The 18,569-nt window shown below is 36.1% G+C and overlaps 1 pseudogene; it reads left to right on the top strand.

The window, feature by feature from the left end:
* Positions 1-18,194: 18,194 nt before the first annotated feature.
* LOC112808133 (small nucleolar RNA U3) lies at positions 18,195-18,330 on the top strand (annotated as a pseudogene).
* Positions 18,331-18,569: the final 239 nt, after the last annotated feature.

The following is an 18,569-nucleotide window of genomic DNA, read 5'->3' as shown; positions in this document are numbered from 1 at the left end:
TTTATTTTGTTTTAACTTGAAAAGGAATCAAAATGCTAACATGGAACACAAACTGCTAAACAACATCAAGGGGTAGGGGCAGGGAAGAAGAGATGGAAATAGAAAAAAAAAAAACAAACAGTAAAAATAAACTGAATAAAACAGCATTTCAAAACACAGCCTTATTCTGAGACAACAGAGAGCTACCTGACTGGTTCTTATGATGTAAAATTTTGACAAGTTTGTTGAACTGCAAGAGAAAAAAATAAAAGCAAATACTTGATTTGAACAGAGAATTTATCTTAGATATCAAACAAAACAAAAGAGTACCTTTCTTTTTCCTCAGTCGAGATCTCAGCCAAGAAGGAAGGAAGGAAGAGAGGGAGGGGGGGAGGGAGGGAGGGAGGGAGGGAGGAAGGAAGGAAGGAAGGAAGGAAGGAAGGAAGGAAGGAAGGAAGGAAGGAAGGAAGGAAAAGAAAGAAAGAAAGAGGGAGGGAGGGAGGGACAGGAGAGGGAGGGGGAGGGGGAAGACAAAGAGAAAAAAGTCTTGAAATTTAGTTTTCTTGAATAAGATTATGCTATATAGGCTAAATATAAATACTAGAAAATAGTGAAAAGATTGGATGAACAGACCATCAGCTTCAGAACAAAAAGAAAAACTTTGTTAATCTTAATGATTTTTTTAAATGTTTTTAATGCTTCTAGAAAAAAAATGGTCCTTCTCTACTCAAGCTGAGCAGTTAATACTATAGGTACTTCAGGGGTGTCTGTATAGCTGACCCCTGCCCCTTCTCTCCCTACCCATCCCCCCATACAGACACACATACCTGCTACCACCATAGTCCCCATTGAAAAAAGAATCTTAGGCAGCATATGATGTCTCTTTCCTGACCATAGTTGACTGAACCAAGGTCAACTTCTTCCCCCACTATACCAACCAAATACAATCTCTCAATTTGAAGCAACAGACACTGAAGTTAATTTAACTTTAATTCCTCCCCCTTTATGGACAGAATACATTTCTGCTGTTCAAATCACTAACTTAAGTACTATTCCATTGCAATACAGCAAAGAAGGAACGAAGTGGGGCTGAAGAAGGAGTGAAGGAGGAAAAAGAAACACTCAGGATTTCCACAGAGTTAAAATAAATGTACATTAACACTAGATAGGTTTCCAAAGTGATTCAAAACACTTTGACCTATTGAAAGCCAAATCTTGTTATTGGGATTAAATATTTATAGATACTAAAAATATATACTTCAAAGCAATTCACTGGTCTTGAAATTTCTAAATGGGTTTCAACAGCTTCAGTTAAAAAATTGTACTACATCATTCAGCCATTATGAAAGTAGCCATGAATTTTGAATTTAAGTATGACTCAAGACAGAAAAAAAAAGAAATAACTCACTTTCTTTGGAAAATATGGAATAAAACTGAAGGAAATAAAGCCATTTCCAAGAGTATTTAACAATTGTTTAAATATAAAAATCCATTAATAGGTAATGATATAGTACACTTAACTGAATTCTAGATAGTCTAACATAAGTAATTATAAAAATTATGCTCATTTATTCAACACTTACTGAAATCTACTATATACCAGGCCTCTGCTAGGCACTGAAGATACAGCAGGGAACAAAACAGACATAAATCGCTGCCACATGGAGCTCACATTATTCAGGGAGAAAATAATAAATAAAATTAATAAAATATGCAATATAATCTGTTATATGGTGATAAAAGCAATATTAAAAAATGAAATAAAGAAGGGGATTACCAGGGAAACCCTCAAAAAAAACCTCACATTTGAGTAAAGGTCTGAATGGGCCTTTAAATGTATCCATGTAAACTTATAAATTGAAGCGATACTAGTTTTATGAAAACCAAAACAGGAAGGGTACATTTTCTGTCCCTAGAGTGAGCAGACTTTCAAGGTGAGGTTACCAAGCCTTTGTTCATGAGGCAGATAGCATCAAAGTCCTCAAAGTCCTATGATGCCTTCCCACATTCCCGGACTCTCTCAGACAGAATTAATAACCCCTCTGTGTCTGGTATCTCCTTACTATGTACAAATGTCTGTGAATACCAGGCTTTCTTCCCTAGCAAAGTACATTCTTCCTGGTTTTTTGTTTTTTGTGTTTTTTGGCTCTGTTTCCCCCATGTGTAACACAAGAACTTATTCATTATAGGCACTCAAACTTTTTTTTTTAGATTTTATTTATTTATTTGAGAGAGAGAGAGAGAGAGAGAGAGCACAAGAGAGGGGAAAGGCAGAGGGAGAAACAGGTTCCCTCTGAGCAGGGAGCCTGACACTGGGCTCAATGCCAGGACCTCAAGATCATGACCTGAGATGAAGGCAGATGTTTAACTGACTGAGCCACCCAGGTGCCCCTCAAATTTTTTTTTTAACTGAACAGATAACTGTGTCCAAATAGCTAAAAGTAAACATGATTCAAAAACACATTATCTCAACATTGGCTAGACTATCCCTGAACCAGAGAATAAAACTTCTTCTGCCTATAAATCCTTCAAAGGCTTCTCATGGCCAACAGGAAAAAACTGTTCAGAGACCTTAAGCAGGCATATGAGGCCTGTAGCCACTCAGTCTTGCCCACTTCCCGAGCCCCCTCTCCCACCACCACTCTACATCTCCCCTATGCCAGACCTGCCAACATGCTTATTTCCTGAAAGCCAAGTCTTCTGCAGAGGCTGTTTCCTTTGCCCAAAGTTCTTGTTCTCCTCCTGTGTCTGGCAAAGTCCTACTCATCTTAAAAATCTGTTCTAGTTTTACTTACTCTGAAAAGCCTTTCTTTATTTCCTCAAGTAGAATTACCCTTTCCGTTTTCTAATCCTCAGCTACAATATTTATCACGTTATGGTGTAACTGTCTTCTCATCTGGCTTCTCCGCTTGACTGAGAGTTCTTAGAGGTTAGAGACCATCTTATTCATCTTTGTACGGTCAGTGGATAGCAACAGTACCAGGTGTGTAGGAGTTACTTAATAAGTCTCAGATGAGTGAATGTTGAATAGATTTTAAATATTTGCTTAAGAACATTCAGCAAGATACTGTCAGAGAGAACAAGAGAACAAGTCTCTGGTGTCCTTTTTTCTATATATCATTCTGCATATTGAATAATATGGCTTACATTCTAAAAGCATACAAATCTAAATCAGGCAAATTCTTTATTAAGAAGCAAGGATCTCTAGAATCCTTAGTGGTAAAATGTGTATGTAGCATGTGTTATTTCATATGGTATTAAAGATTCAAAATTAGCAATGTGAATAGCTAAAATGGAAGAATTTAAGTACCTGGTTTTCACTGCGGGCATTTGGCATTATCTGGAGTCATTTTTTGTTGTCACATTTTGGGGGCTGGAGCTGCTACTATCACTTAGTGGGTAGAGGTCAGGGATGCTGTTAAACATCCCATAAAGCACACAACAGCCCCCCACAATGAAGAATTATCTAGCCCTAAATATCAATAATGCTGAAGTTGAGAAAATCTGACCTAACCCATTTACCTCAAGAAAATACAACTTTTTTTTTACAAGATACTATAATGACACTGAAAGTTATTTTGAGCTCTTCCATAGATATGACTGCTTCCCTAGTCAACTGCTAGGAATGTACAACTTCTAAGTATAATTATAAAACATTGTACTCTGACCTGAGGGAAATGTCATCTCAGGGAAAAGGGAAGGGCTGGGTTTTTGTGTTCCACATTTGATCAGTAGCAATTTGAACTCTGCTAAAACAATTATGTGATAATATTATTATACTAAATCTCAGAAACATTTTGATGAACTATTAATACACATTTATTAAAGTATTAATGCTGATAAAATGGATGATGACTATGGAGAGAACCACTAGGCCACTGAGCAACAAGATTACCAACCTTTGTAACATTTTAGCAATGCATACAAGGCTAAAGTAGTTCTAAAATAAGGAAATACATGGAAGCAGAATCAGAAAATATAAAAGTACTCTAAATGAAGACACCTAAGGGTGGCTAGTCACCCAGACCCCAGAAATATGTCAATAATCTGATGAGGGCGGCAATACTCCAACCCTACCTATTTTATTTCAGTGACACAATAGCAATGTGATACAAAAGCAAATTTCTATTTCTGTCTTCAGCTTCTTATCAACCATATTTTGATTGTCTAGAAGTGATCTTCCCTTAGATTTTCCTTTGACATACAAAATCTAACATTTCAAAAACTGAGCTTATCATTTTCCCATAATAAAAGGAAAGCTCTGCATTATTTTCAATGGCATCACCCAAGTTCTGAGCACCTGGGCTCACAATCCTGTTATCTCACATGTCACTGTCTATACTTGCACTTCACCATCAAACTACCTTCTGGACTTATATCATGCAGTGTCTTTTAGATTTGGTCCTTTGCTCCATCTATTCCTTTTTATGTCTGCCTTTAAAGCCACTACCTTAATACAGATCCATATCAATTACACCTAGATTTCTGTAACAACCTCAGATGGTCTCTTTTAGTGTTTCCCTAATCCCTCTGTTTCACATGATATTATAAGAACAACAATCACAACAATACTAATGACAACTCCAGGCTGCTGGAGTTTGGGGGTTTGCAGCTGAAAGTTTGGAGTCAGACTGCCCAGATTTCAAGCATTTAGGTACAAAATCACTAAATCTTTATAACAACCCAATGAAGTAGCTACTATGATTATCCCCATTTAAAAAATGAGAAAACAGAAAGTAAAGGATAGAAATCACTTGCCCAAAGTTGCACATCTTCTAAGCACTAAGCCAGGGTTTGGTCCTAGTCTATCTGACACCATAGGCTGAGCCCTAACCACTGCCCATCCTCCCGATTTTACCCAAGACTTGGTAAGTCCATCTATACTGTGAGGCTGCACTTCCTATAACTGGATCTTATGAACTCAACTTATTTTATCTTTCTGTATCACTTTCGCATGTAAGAGGCTAGTCGCCTTTATTTTATTTTGTATATAGCAGTGAATTGTTCTGCAATTGTCCTCAAGTAGCTCCATTCATTTATATTTTGTCTCTTCACCTAGGTTTAAGTCTTTTAAGAGCTTTGTTATTCTTCTATATTCTTCCAAAGGACCTGGTATAACACTCATGAGTATTAAGTGCTTTAAGAAAAATCTTTTAATCACTTACATGAAAACACTTTATACATAAAAAATATAATGAATATAGGTGGATACCTTATTCTAGATACTATGAATATAAAAAAACCAAATTGAAGATTTTCTAACAGATAATCAAAGCAAGCCAGATTTAGAGATCCTGAAAATAACAAAATCTTAAAGCTTCATTTATTAATTCCAAATGTAGGGGCTGACAAATCAAAGACTTTATTTTCCCAGTTGTGTAAAACTGGCCTAGTCATTTCAGAATATGCCCAGCTTAGAGCATAAAAGCTCCCAATTCTTTCAGCTCCATATGCCACTGAAACTGCAACCTAGAGTAGAAGTCAGTAGGGGTGGTTAGTTCCTGTGCTTTGTAAAACAGAATTTGGGCAAGAGTGCTGCAGAGAATAGAGACTAACATCTTGCTCCACTCAAAACCACTATCACCACTGTGGCTCCTATTTAGAAATCTTCAATTGGTATAACAGCTGCAACAAGTATGTATGTCGATGTTATTACCTCTACTTTACAAGTAAAGAAATGGTGGAAGGAGGTGGGCAGGGGATGGGTTAAAGAGGTGATGGGTATTAAGGAAGGCACTTGGTGTGATGAGCACTGGGTGTTATATGTAAGTGATGAATCACTAAATTCTACACCTGAAACAAATATTACATTGTATGTTAACTAATGGAATTTAAATACAAATTTGGAGGGAAAAAAAAGAAATGGCAACTCAAAGATGTTACCAACTTGCCCAAGATGACCCAACCTGCTGAGGTTTAGCTGACCCCATAGTATTGACTGCATTACATCTCCCATATGTGACGCTTGTCTTCATGCCTCTCCCTTGGCTTCTCACCCACAAAGGCACTAGCTGTAGGTAGAGGTCACAGGAGGACCTTCAGAGGATAACAGTGAAGCAAAAACCTCACTTCTACAGAGTCATGAGAGAATCTTAGGAATTCACATCTCATATCCATAACCCTTGAGCCACAGTATTTCTATGCAGAGCAGAAAGTTTTGGTAAATCCCAAGAGTGGGTAAACAAGCAAAAATGGCAATATCCTAAAAACACACTCAAGAATGTGAACAAAAAATATATATAAGGACCCATCTTTAATTCCCCCTCTCCCTCAGTTTCCCTGTCACGTTCCTCTCCAGGTGATACAGATGCTCTTCCACTCAGCTTCTCCTTTTTGTTTCTGTGAATTCCACCTTATCCCTGGCCCTCACTATAGCCCTTGCTCAAAATGCCTCAGTGGTCCTCCCTGTACCTAATTCCAGTTCATTCAGCATCCTGCCGCCAGACCAATCTTCTGAAGTAATTAACTTCACCAAGTTACTGTCCCACTAGGAAAGCACTAATAAATCTTTGTTTTCTGAAGCATCAAGTTTAAATTTCATGAACTAATATTCAGGGCACTTGAAATACTGTCTCTCTCTACCCCTCATCATGCTGTCTCTCACGAGTCCCCCTACAGCCTCCCCAAACTCCTCACTACCTTACCAATTGGCTGAGGGGAACCCTTGCTTCTCTGTGCTCCTCATCCTGGGCCTTCCTTGTTCAGTGATGATCTCCCTTCTCTATGCTTCTCTGTCAAAATCCTGGCCTTTCTTTTAGGCCAGCTCAGGCTGAAGCCCCTCCACGAAGCATTCTCTGACTACTGGAGGTCTCATCAAGACCTTTCTATTTAAAGATATTCACAGCCCTGGCAGTCTATCCTAAAATACCTAGCACTTAATTTAACTCTCTAGTATCTGCTGGAGTTTCATGTTTGCCCCAGTGGACTATAATTCCATTATATGCTGTTACCGTATCTTAACTATATGGGCTATGCTCAAAGAAGGCCGTCAGTGAGTCCCTACAAACTGTCTCCATGGAAGCCTCCTGCTGGTGTAGGAATACAGGCAGTCCTTTACAGAAATACATATTCCTGACCTTATCTTGACATTTGGGGCTCCACCCTATATGAGGTCACCTCATATGGTTCACTGCTACTTGGAGGCACAATCACCAGCATACCTGCCATTTGCCAGCTCATTTCTAGCCTAAGCCCTCTGTTGGCCCTTAGCTTTCAAGACTCCTGATCTCCTTATCAGCACACCTTAACTAACTTCTGCATCATGGTCTTTGACACTGACCTTCTTCCTTGGGAGTAAACCCAAATCACTATGCTTTAGCTCTTTATGGCCTCATTGCTGCATCTCTGGAAATGGAAATTATGACCTCATTTAAACCAGTGATTCCCAAACATACCTGAGGATAAGATCACTTATGGGATCATAAACCATTCCAATTCCTGGGCCCTGCTCCAGACCTACTGCATCAGAATGTCTAGGATATAGGTCTAGGAATTGGAATGTTTAGCATGCATCCCAGGCAATTCTTACATCAGAAGAATCAAGGAAACCCTGATCCAAGCTACTAGGTAATATTTTACCAAGTGATCTAATGAGATCTTCAGGCTCAACTGCCAATCAGAAATTAGACATCCTGAAGAAAGAAATCATTGATTTTAAAAGCTTAGCAGTGTTCTTCCATATCAATTTCCATTTTTTAAAAGATTTTTTTTATTTATTCATTTGAGAGAGAGAGAAAGAGAGTGAGAGAGCATGAGCAGGGGGAGGGGCAGAGGGAGATGAAGAAGAAGACTTCCCACTGAGCAGGGAGCCCGACATGGGGGTCCATCCCAGGACCCAGAGATCATGACCCGAGCCAAAGGCAGATGCTTAACCATCTGAGCCACCCAGGCACCCCTCAATTTCCATTTTTCTAGCTTTTAATATAAGGTAATATGTTCTTCTAAATGGACCACTAATATAGACAACTAATATAGACACTAACTGTGTGACCTGGAGCAAGTTACTTAAGAACTCTGAGCTTTAATTTTCCTTTTATAGAAAAAGGGAGGGTTGGGCCAGATCATTGGTTCTCTTTCATGGATACACATTAGAATCATTTCAGGAGTTTTTAGAACATACTATCCCCGGGGATTCTAATTTAATTGATCCAAATGATTATGTTGCTTAATTGAGGTTAAACTAAAGTGAATGGGTGATTCTTAAGATGCCTCTTGCTCTGAAATAACTGATTTAATAACTCTATCCCTTTTTAATTCTGTGTCAACTCTCAAAATTTACTTCATGCTGTATGTAAAAAGATATATATTCCTTCTTTATTCCACTTTTTTTCAATAACATCTTAGGTATTTGATGTTCATGTAGGAAAAAGACTGAATAATTTTAACATATCCTTATGGGTTATTATTACCACATGAAAATATTCAGGAGTGTAATAAAGTCTTTTAAAATCTGTAGGCCCAGACATGTGAAGAGCAAAAACCCAGCTGCTAATTAAATCAAATACCAGGATATACTTATCCATTCCTTCATCATTTCAAGTAATATTTATTGTTGAGTGCCTGCTATCCATCAATGCCCGTGCTGGTTACTGGGGATACAGAAAGATATAAAAAACACAGTCCAAACCCAACTGGAAAGATAACATTGTACAAATATTACAAATGTGATTAAGATCACAATGGCAACAGAAAGCTACAAGAATGCATAAAGGGGATTTAACCTATTTTGCACAGAAAAAGCTTGAAAGAGGAAGGGAGAGTTAAGGTGAAACCTGAGAAATGAACTAGAATTCCTTGCATGTGTTGGAGCAGGGTGAAGACATGTTGGAAGGAATGGAGGTGGAAGGAGCTTGGATTGTATTAGGAACAGAAAGAAGACCAAAGAGGCTGGAACTAGTAAGCCAAGGGGAAAGCACCACAAGTGAAGGGCCATGTGAGAGAGTTGAGAATTTATTCTAAAACACCATATTCTAAAATAGTATGAGAGTTTAGAATTTATTCTGAGAACATTGGATATTTTAAGCAGAGGGGCTGAAGTGATCTGATTTACATATTTGAAAGTCCCCACAGTGCTTGGAATGCAGAGATGGAAGAGATGCCTGAGTGGATATGGAGAATACAGGCTATCAGAGAAGTCAGGGAAAATATGATGGACTAAAGTGGTGTTTGCAGAGAGGGAGAAAGGTGAAGAGATTGAAGATATCCATCTGAGGCTGAAGGGACTCTGAAGGAATTGGTGATTGATAAGCTGTGGGAGGTAAGGGAACTTAATGAGTCAAGGTTTCAGGCTTGAGTAACTGGGTGAATGGCCATACCATTTACTGAGATAAGGAACCCTAGAGGAGGAGCAGGTTCAGTGGGAAACATGAGTTCAGTCTAGGACACAGTGAGTGTGAAATACCTATGAGTCAACCAAGTGGAGGTCTTGATTTAAATGGGTCTGCAACTCAAAAGAGAGACCCAGACTAAAGTTACAAATTGAGAGCTGTTAGCATATAGATAACAGAAGTCACCAGAGGTGGATGAAATCATCTACTGTGTCAGGGACTAGGTAGATGTGAGGGTAATAGATCCACTGCATTCAAGTGACTCATAGTCCAACCAATGCAAACGTGAATGACCAAGGCCTGAATTTTAGTTCAACTGCCATGAAAACTACCCTGAATATGCTAGTAGGTATACTTTTCTCTGTTCTACTCCCTGGAAGTTTATCTCCTAATTCAACCTCAAACTAGAAATTCATCTAAAAGTAGACTAGTCTATACTTTAACCTAATTAAGTGGGGCTTCAACCGAGAGTACCTCTTAAGCCACTAAGAGATTTCACTTAAATCTTAAAATTAAAATTTACAAGTTGAAATATATTTATATTAACATGACACCCTTTTAAATATCATTGAACACGAAAATCCAGAGAGCAAATTGCAGATTTTGTGCTTGGTCATTCTCATGGTGATGTAAACTTTACAGTTTACAGGGCTGTGATCACAAAGCCCAAGGTCTGTTAGGCCTGTGCCACATGTAAATAAGTCCACAGTCTAAGGGGTTCTTGGGACATGGTCTGCTTTTAAAATGTACTTTGTAGCTTAAAAGAGCACTGCACCCAACAGCTAAGCTTTCTGCTTGAAAGTTCACTTGATACCAGGAATAATTACCAATAAGCATGATGGAGATTGACATATCTCAGATTTGACCCTTCTCCAATTTTTTCTTTCCTCCTTTCCTTTCTCTTTCTTCCCCCACTTGCTCCCTCCTCCCTTCCCTGTTTCTCCCTTCATTGCTTTAATCTTCCCTCCCTTCTTTCCTTCTCTCTCTCTCTTTTTTTCAGTTGTCTTTCCACAAACAGTTTCTGCCTCAAAGCTTTTATGGAATGAGACAAGGCATACATATATAATCTGCAACCACATACAACAATGTTAAGTGGCTGCTCTAAGCAAGGCACTTTGATAGAACCACAGCATTGGTATCAGATGTGAAAGAGAACTTCTCCATTTCACCCATTCTACAAATCAAGAAAGGGGAAACTTCTGTTCCTCTGATGTGCTTGAAAATCATCTTAAGGTTTATTTGGCCATCATGTTAGACTTCACACGATAATGACAGACACTCTTTTGTATTATTTTATTATGTCGGCAGACCGAGAACTATACTGACTAATACAGTTAGCCCCTAGGCACATGTGGCAATCAAGTCCTTGAAATGTGCCAAGTCTTTCTTTTTAATTTTGTTATGTTAATCACCATACATTACATCATTAGTTTTTGATGTAGTGTTCCATGATTCATTGTTTGGGTATAACACATAGTGCTCCATTCAAATACATGGCCTCTTTAATACCCATCACCAGGCTAACCATCCCCCCACCCCCCTCCCCTCTAGAACCCTCAGTTTGTTTCTCAGAGTCCATAGTCTCTCATGGTTCGTCTCCCCCTCCGATTCCCCTCCCTTGAAATGTGCCAAGTCTTAATTGAGATGTGTTGTAAAATACACAGTGGTTTTTAAAGATATTATATTAAAAAGGATGTAAAATATCTCATTAATATTTATATTGATTACACATTTTGAATATCCTAGGTTAAATGAAATATACTCCTAAAATTAATTTTACCTTGTTTCTATTTATTTTTTAATGGGACTACTAGAAAATTTTCTATTAAATATGTAGTTCACATTTGTGACTCATTAAAGTTCTACTGAACAGAGCTGTTCCAGAATAATAGTGCCTATCTCATATAAGGTTATTTATTGTTTAGCTAATATTTCAGGCCTAATACTGTAAGTTTCTAAGCTCATCCAACATTGATAGATTAAAAAGTTCATTCACAAACAAAAATAAACAAGTGAATTACATGTCCTAGAAGGCCAATGCTAAGAATTTATGGGTCATAGCTCAATAAGGCCAAAGAATTTAATGATTTGTCCAAGGTCACATAGCTTATTAGTACAGAGATGATACCAGGACTCAGAACTATTTGCTCATTGACCTTTTATCATAGAACAGTTCAATGAACAAAACTGTGAAATGGTTTTCAATGGCTGCAAAACTGATTTCAGTTGAATTGAACAAATATTTGAATGTCTCATAAGTGCCAGACAGTGTGCTAAGCAGATTGAGGGCTTAATTATTTTTTTAATTAAGTTTTTAATTTTAATTCCAGTATAGTTAACATACAGTGTTATATCAGTTTCAGGTATAGAGAAAGACAAATACCATATGATTTCACTCGTATGTGGAATTTAAGAAATAACACAGATGAACATAGGGAAGGAAAGGAAAAATAAAACAAGATGAAAATTGAGAGCGAGGCAAACCATAAGAGATGCTGAACTCTAGGAAACAAACTGAGGGTTGCTGGAGGGGAAGTGGGTGGGGGGAAGGGATAATTGGGTGATGGGCATTAAGGAGGGCACTTGATGTAATAATGAGCACTGGGCGTTATATGCAACTGATGAATCACAAAATTTTACCTCTGAAACTAATAAAAAAAATTATAAGCAAAAAATTTTAGGAATCACAAAATCATCTAAATCAGATTTAGTCCTACTCAGTAACCAGGTAATATTTACTAAAGAGTAAATTTTAGGTTTTTACAGGCAATTTTTCCAAATATCCTTGGTGAATTTATATTAATTGCATGTACCTGTGCAGTTTTCCCAATGTCATTTGTTGAAAAGACTGTCTTTTTTCCATTGAATGTTCTTTCCTCCTTTGTCAAAGATTAATTGACCATAAAATTGTGGGTTTATTTCTGGGATCTCTATTCTGTTCCTTTGATCTGTCTATTTTTAAACGAGTACCATACTGTTTTGATTACTGCAGCTTTGTAATATAACTTGAAGTCTGGAACTGTGATACTGGAAGGCTTAAGTTTTATAACTTTAAAGTCTGAGGAACTTCCCTTGAGTTCTAAATGAAAAAGAAAACTACTTTCATTCTGCTTTTCTCATATTCATGACTTAAATATGATTACATTTGTGTGAGCATGTTTTCTTAATTTCAGAATTCTAAATGGAATATTTGATCAATGTAAAAACTTAAAAATTCCTTAAAATGCAATTGTATTTAATAAAAATTTATTTTGGCTTTAAGAAATATACATTAAAGCCATTACCAAATTTTTCCCCAAATAGTCTTATTTCTTTTTATTATAATTTAAAGCTTAAAATTGCAGTGTACTATTATATTCTTTCCTTAAAGGGCCAGATTTTTTTTTAAGGTTTTATTTATTTATTTATTTATTTATTTATTTATTTATTTATTATTTGAGAGAGAGAGTGTGCACACGCATGAGCGGGGCAAGGGGCAGAGGGAGAAGGAGAAAAATCTCAAGTAGACTCCGTGCTGAGCACAGAGCCCAATGCGGGGCTTGATTCCTGACCCCAAGATCATGACCTGAGCCGAAATCAAGAGTCAGACGCTCAACCGACTGAGGCACCCAGGCACCCTTTAAAGGCCCAGATATCTGTTGATACCATTATACGGTCATGTGGCTTATATATGTTCATCCATTACTAAACAGTAAATTTTAAGTTTTTACAGGCAATTTTTCCAAATATCCTTGGTGAATTTATATTAATTGCATTTTATCTAGGGCAATTCTTGGTTGTAAGTGTATTAAAGGAATTACTTTAATGACTTGCTTTAAACCTCTGGAGACTGTTGCTTAATTCTCTAACATCTTGGCTTTATCTATTTGTCATTTAGGTTATCAACAAGGAAACCCATTCTTGTAAACTTGGAATAAATTCTATTTTGCTATGGTCTTCTTCCAGTTTGGTGATGGATTGAATTTGTTTATATTTAATTAAATATTTGCATCTATATTTTTTTAAAATCAGGTTTTATTATTTACGCCATCTAGGTTCACAAATTTTCATATTTATTGCTATTGAATTACAAATAATATTCTCTTAAAATACTAATTGCTGCCAGCACACCTGGGTGGCTCAGTCAGTTAAATGTCAGACTTTTGACTTTGGCTCAGGTCATGATCTCAGGATTGTGAGATCAAGCCCCGTGTCAAGCTCTGCACTAGGCATGGAGCCTGCTTAAGATTCTCTCTCTCCCTCCTCCTCTTCCCCTCCCTCTGCTCTAAAAATAAAAATTAAAAACTTAATTAAAAAAAAGCAAAACATGCCCAAAATGATTAAGGAAACTATAATATGTCAATCTAGTAGCAGTTATATAAGCAAGAAAAAAATATAATTATATGCTCTACACATGTATCTAGACATTGTTGGTACATGAAAACACTGTATTTATTTTTTTTAAAAAGGCTGAATATAAAATAATGTATGCAAACTAGCTACAAGTACTTAATTTATATATTACATAATCATGCGTGTATACACAGGCATATACAGATAGGATATATTAATTAAAATGTTAAATGTTCTAAGTGTTAAACATAAATTATTTCTTAAAAAATCAAAAGGAATTTTTTTCTTAAAATTTTACACAGAAAATTAATAAGACATAATTCTAACAACATGTTGACAATAATTGAGGGACTATTCAGTGCTGGGTTCCTCAGGATATTTTCAATGCTTAAAAATACACTATTAAATAGGAACTATCATGCCCATTTTCCAGAGAAGACCTAGATTTAAAGAGCTTAAGTAACTTGCCTACGTTCACATAGCAAGAATGTCAATAGGGATGTTAGATACGAAGCTAGGTCATCTTGGTCTCATAGCTCCGCTCCCCCTATGTCATACTCCCATACATGCTGCTACTTAAGTTACTCCTTGCCTATCAGCTAATTTAAGGCTGTATGAAAATGCTTTTCTACCCATGTGTACATTCCCCTTGCCTTCATACATTATGTTTACGTTATGACTTTAGTATTGCTAACAAGAATACATCATTAAAATGTATAATTGCATGCCCTGATATGGACATTTACAAATAAAAATAAATAATTCCTCCCAAGGAAAATAAAAGACTTGACCTACTTACTCCCTTTGTAGTATGGTTTTGATTGAGTCACTGAATTTATCTGAGGTACAGATTCCTTAACTACAAAACAAACAAAGTAATATCCACCTCAATTAGGTGAAATGGCATATGTCAAAATGCTTGTAAACAGGAAAGCATCTTAAAAATTTACTATTATTAGGGTTAGTATTTTAGTTTTCAGGTTCATTATATACTGTTTCTGCCAAGACCACTTAATTTTTCTTAGTCTCATAATTCATCTCTTCAAAATAGCATTATAATAAGAAATAAATACAAAAGACTTTGCTTAGAGTTAAAGAAGATATGTTGGATTCAATATATAAAATAAATGAGAAATCACTGAAACTAAAATACTTTTTGGATGTAATGTGGCTTCACCTAAACAATATTTAAAATTTTTCTGTGACATTTTCTAATTTTTATCCCTCTCTATATAAAATTTTTACATAATTATAAAAATTTCACTCAACATTGTTTTATATCTCTACAGTAGTCCATGTGTCTAGACATCCTATGTGTATTATAAGGACTGATAGTGTTTCAGAGAGATAAAACCGTAAATTATTAACCAGTCCCAACCTGTAATTTAAAGTATTTTCAGTTCTTTTTTTTTTTTTTTTTGCAATGAGTAATTCTGCCACATTTCTTCAGGCATAGCTTTTTATTTTACTTTAAAATTATATCCTAAAAAGAACAGTGGCATGTTAATAATGTTTAAAAACTGCCCTCTGTGGGGTGGGGGAAGGAGGAGTGGAAGAAGCTCTCATTCATTTCGTTTGCCAATTTATGTAATGTACATACTTGAACCATGGCCAATTTCAAGTTCCAATGGGCAATCAGATATTGAAATAGAAATCAAGGCAAGAGCAATTATCATAAAGTAAAAGTTAAGGTATAACAACAACCTGACAAAATGAATATGAATCAAAGAATTCCCATGCCCTTTGATCTTTAATTTTATAACTAAAACTTTAACCTCGGAAAGAGGAGTGGCTGAAGCCAGCCGAACTTGGCTGATTGTTAAATTTTCAGAACTTTTATAAGCTGATTGTTAAACATGACCTTTATTTAAAATTAATTGTGTAAATTTACAATTAAATAAATTATATTTAAAACAAAGGCAATAAGTACTAAAAACTCATCACATCCTATTTTTTTTTTGCTATATTTTACTGCTATCCATGCTCTTTAGCTTTTTACATCTATAGTATGCAACTGCACATTTCTTTCCAACTCTGCATTCAATGCTGTCATGCTAGTCATAAGAAACAAGGTATTAATAAGATTTTTTAAAATTTATTATTTCAAATATTGGACATCTGCCTTTAGTAGATGAATTTACAAGTTTCAAAAATTGTCCATTTAGATAAGAAAAGTACTGTATTCCACTGGACTGAGAAAGTGATTACATAGATAAGGAAGTAAGAGGATGGTAGGTGATTTTCTAGCCTAATAGAATGGACTCAGAGTTGAGTCTTTGGGGTACAAAATGGCAGAAGAATGGTAATAGAAAATGAGAAATGATGTGTGACTATACTGATGTGTTCAGAAAGTAGAATGTGGTTGCTAAATTTGAAGAAGGTTATACTGGAAAAGGAAGTGATGAGAGGTCATAGGTTTTTAAATTGTGTGTGATGACTATAGCAGCAACATAGCAAGGCCTGCATTCCCAAACAGTGCACTAAGGTGTCCCAGGGTGTCAGAGTGAACTCACAGGGGCACTGTACAATATTTTACATTTTTGAGAGAAACAGTGATATAAGACATCTGTTGGACATGCCTTGAGTTAGTCACTCAAGGTACTGACAGTTTCTTTTTCTTTTTTAAGATTTATTTAGTTGAGAGAGAGAGAGTGTGTGTGTGTGTGTGTGTGTGTGTGTGAGCCCAATCAAGGGGAGGGGCAGAGGGAGAAGTAGACTCCCCACTGAGCAGGGAGCCTAATGTGGGGACTGATCCCAGGACCCTGGGATCATGACCTGAGCTAAAGGCAGATGTCCAACTGAGTGAGCCATCCAGGTGCCCCCCCACACATTTTTTTTTAAGATTTTATTTATTTATTTGAGAGTTTCTTTTTTAAGATTTTACTTATTTATTAGGTGTTGACAAGTTTCAACATTAGATTCTACTATATTTCTTTTGATGATGCCATTTCTTTGCAAAGTTGTTTTTGGTGGTTGCTGGGATAAAGAACAAGTATCTCATGAAAATCAATGAAGAACAGGAACAGAACCACTAGACACCACACAAGTCAATATGAAGAATTCAGCTAAAATGTCCATGAATTGCCAAAAGGCAAATGTGAGCAAGAATGAGAGTATAAAACCTCTGGAAGCCATAAATAGAAGGGAAATCCACAACCACCAGTGCTCACAAGTAAAGTTTGAAGCAAAGCAAGAGATCTGAACAAGCATTTCTCATGGTGCAGGCCTGGGGGAAAGACAAAAGTCTGAAGGAGGAACTCCTTGAAAAGCAAAGACAAAGCTCAAGAAGAAATATATAATCTGAACAGTCCTATGTCTATTATAGAAATTGAAATAATAGGTTTTTTTTTTAACTCTTCAACAGGCACAGATAACTTCACTGGCAAATTCTACATAACATTAATAGACAAAATAATATTAATCTTATATAAACTTTTCCAAAATACAGAAAGGAAGGAACACTTCTCAGCTAATTTCATTAGGCCAGCATTACCTTGATACTAAAATCAGGAAAAATAAGTTGCAAAGAAAATGAAGCTTCAGACCAGCAGCACTCATGAACCTAGATTTTTTAAATCCTCAACAAAATACTAGTAAGTTACATTAAAAGTATATTAAAATGTAATACATCTCAACCAAGTAGAACTTATCCCAGGAGTATAAAGATGGCTTAACATTTAGAAATTTAATTAATTATAATGACAGACTATAGAAACACCGTATGATCACCTCAAAGAAAGCATCTCATAAAATTCAATATCCATTCAACAAACTTTCAGTTTTCTCAATCTGATTTTAAAAATCTACAAAAGTTCCTATTGTTAATATCACACTTAATGGTTAATGACTGATTGCTTTCCCCCTAAGATTAGGAATAAGGAAAAGATGTGTGTTCTCCCTACTCCTAGTCAGCACCATACTAGAGGTTCTAGCCAGTGTAATCAGACAAGAAAAAGAAATAAAACTGTTTATTCACAGACAACATAATTTTCTACATAGAAAATCCTGAAGTAGCTACAGAAAGGTTTCTAGAATAAGTGGGTTTAGTAAGGTCACAAGACACAAGATCAATCCACAAAATCAATCATATTTGCATAGATTAGCAATGACCAATTGGAAAATAAAATAATAACCCAAAACTACCATTTACAATACCACCAAAACCCATAAAATATCTAGGCATAAATAGGTGCTAAGGTATGTATTGCCAAATAGGTGCAAAATATGTATGTGGAAAAATAGAAAATACTGATGACATAAGTAAAAAAGACCTAAGTAAATGGAAATATATACTGTGATCATGGACTTGAAGACTCAATATTAGTTATATGTCAATTCCTAATCTTGATCAGGATCTCTTCAATGCGATTCTAATCAAAATCCCAGTAGAGGTTTTGGTAGAGATCAACAATTGGTTTTAAAATATATATGGAAAAGCAAATAAGCTGGATATAGTCAAGACAATTTTAGTAAAGAAGTACAAAATTGGAGAACTCATCCTACCTGATTTCAAGTCTTGCTGTTGACCTACGGTAATCAAGACAGTGGACAGTGGGACAGAAGGAGGAGGTGTGGTGTTCTCTAATGAGCATGAAGCAGCTCTAGGTGTTAATTTCTGCAACTGCTTTTTGCCACTGATGATCGTTCTTCTCTTCCTGTGGGACCACGAGAGGGAGAGGATGCAGTCTGAGTGGTTTCTGAAGAAAAAAACAAAAACAAAAACAGTGTGGTACTGGAGAAAGTACAGATATTAAATCAATGGAATAAAATTGTCAGTAATAGATTCATATGTATATGAATAACTGATTTTTTATAAGGTTTTAAAGGCAATTCAGAATATAAATAGTTTTCAACAAATAGTACCAGAACATTTGGATATACATAGCAAAAAAAAAAATGAAGATTGATCCATATTTCATGCCCATTATAAAA

This window comes from Callorhinus ursinus, unplaced genomic scaffold (genome assembly GCF_003265705.2).
Source record: "Callorhinus ursinus isolate GAN/ISIS: 27379988/994484 unplaced genomic scaffold, GSC_fseal_2.0 scaffold2, whole genome shotgun sequence".
In the NCBI taxonomy this organism is placed as follows: domain Eukaryota; kingdom Metazoa; phylum Chordata; class Mammalia; order Carnivora; family Otariidae; genus Callorhinus; species Callorhinus ursinus.
Note: the sequence above shows the minus strand (reverse complement) of the source record. Positions and strands in the feature narration are given on the sequence as shown.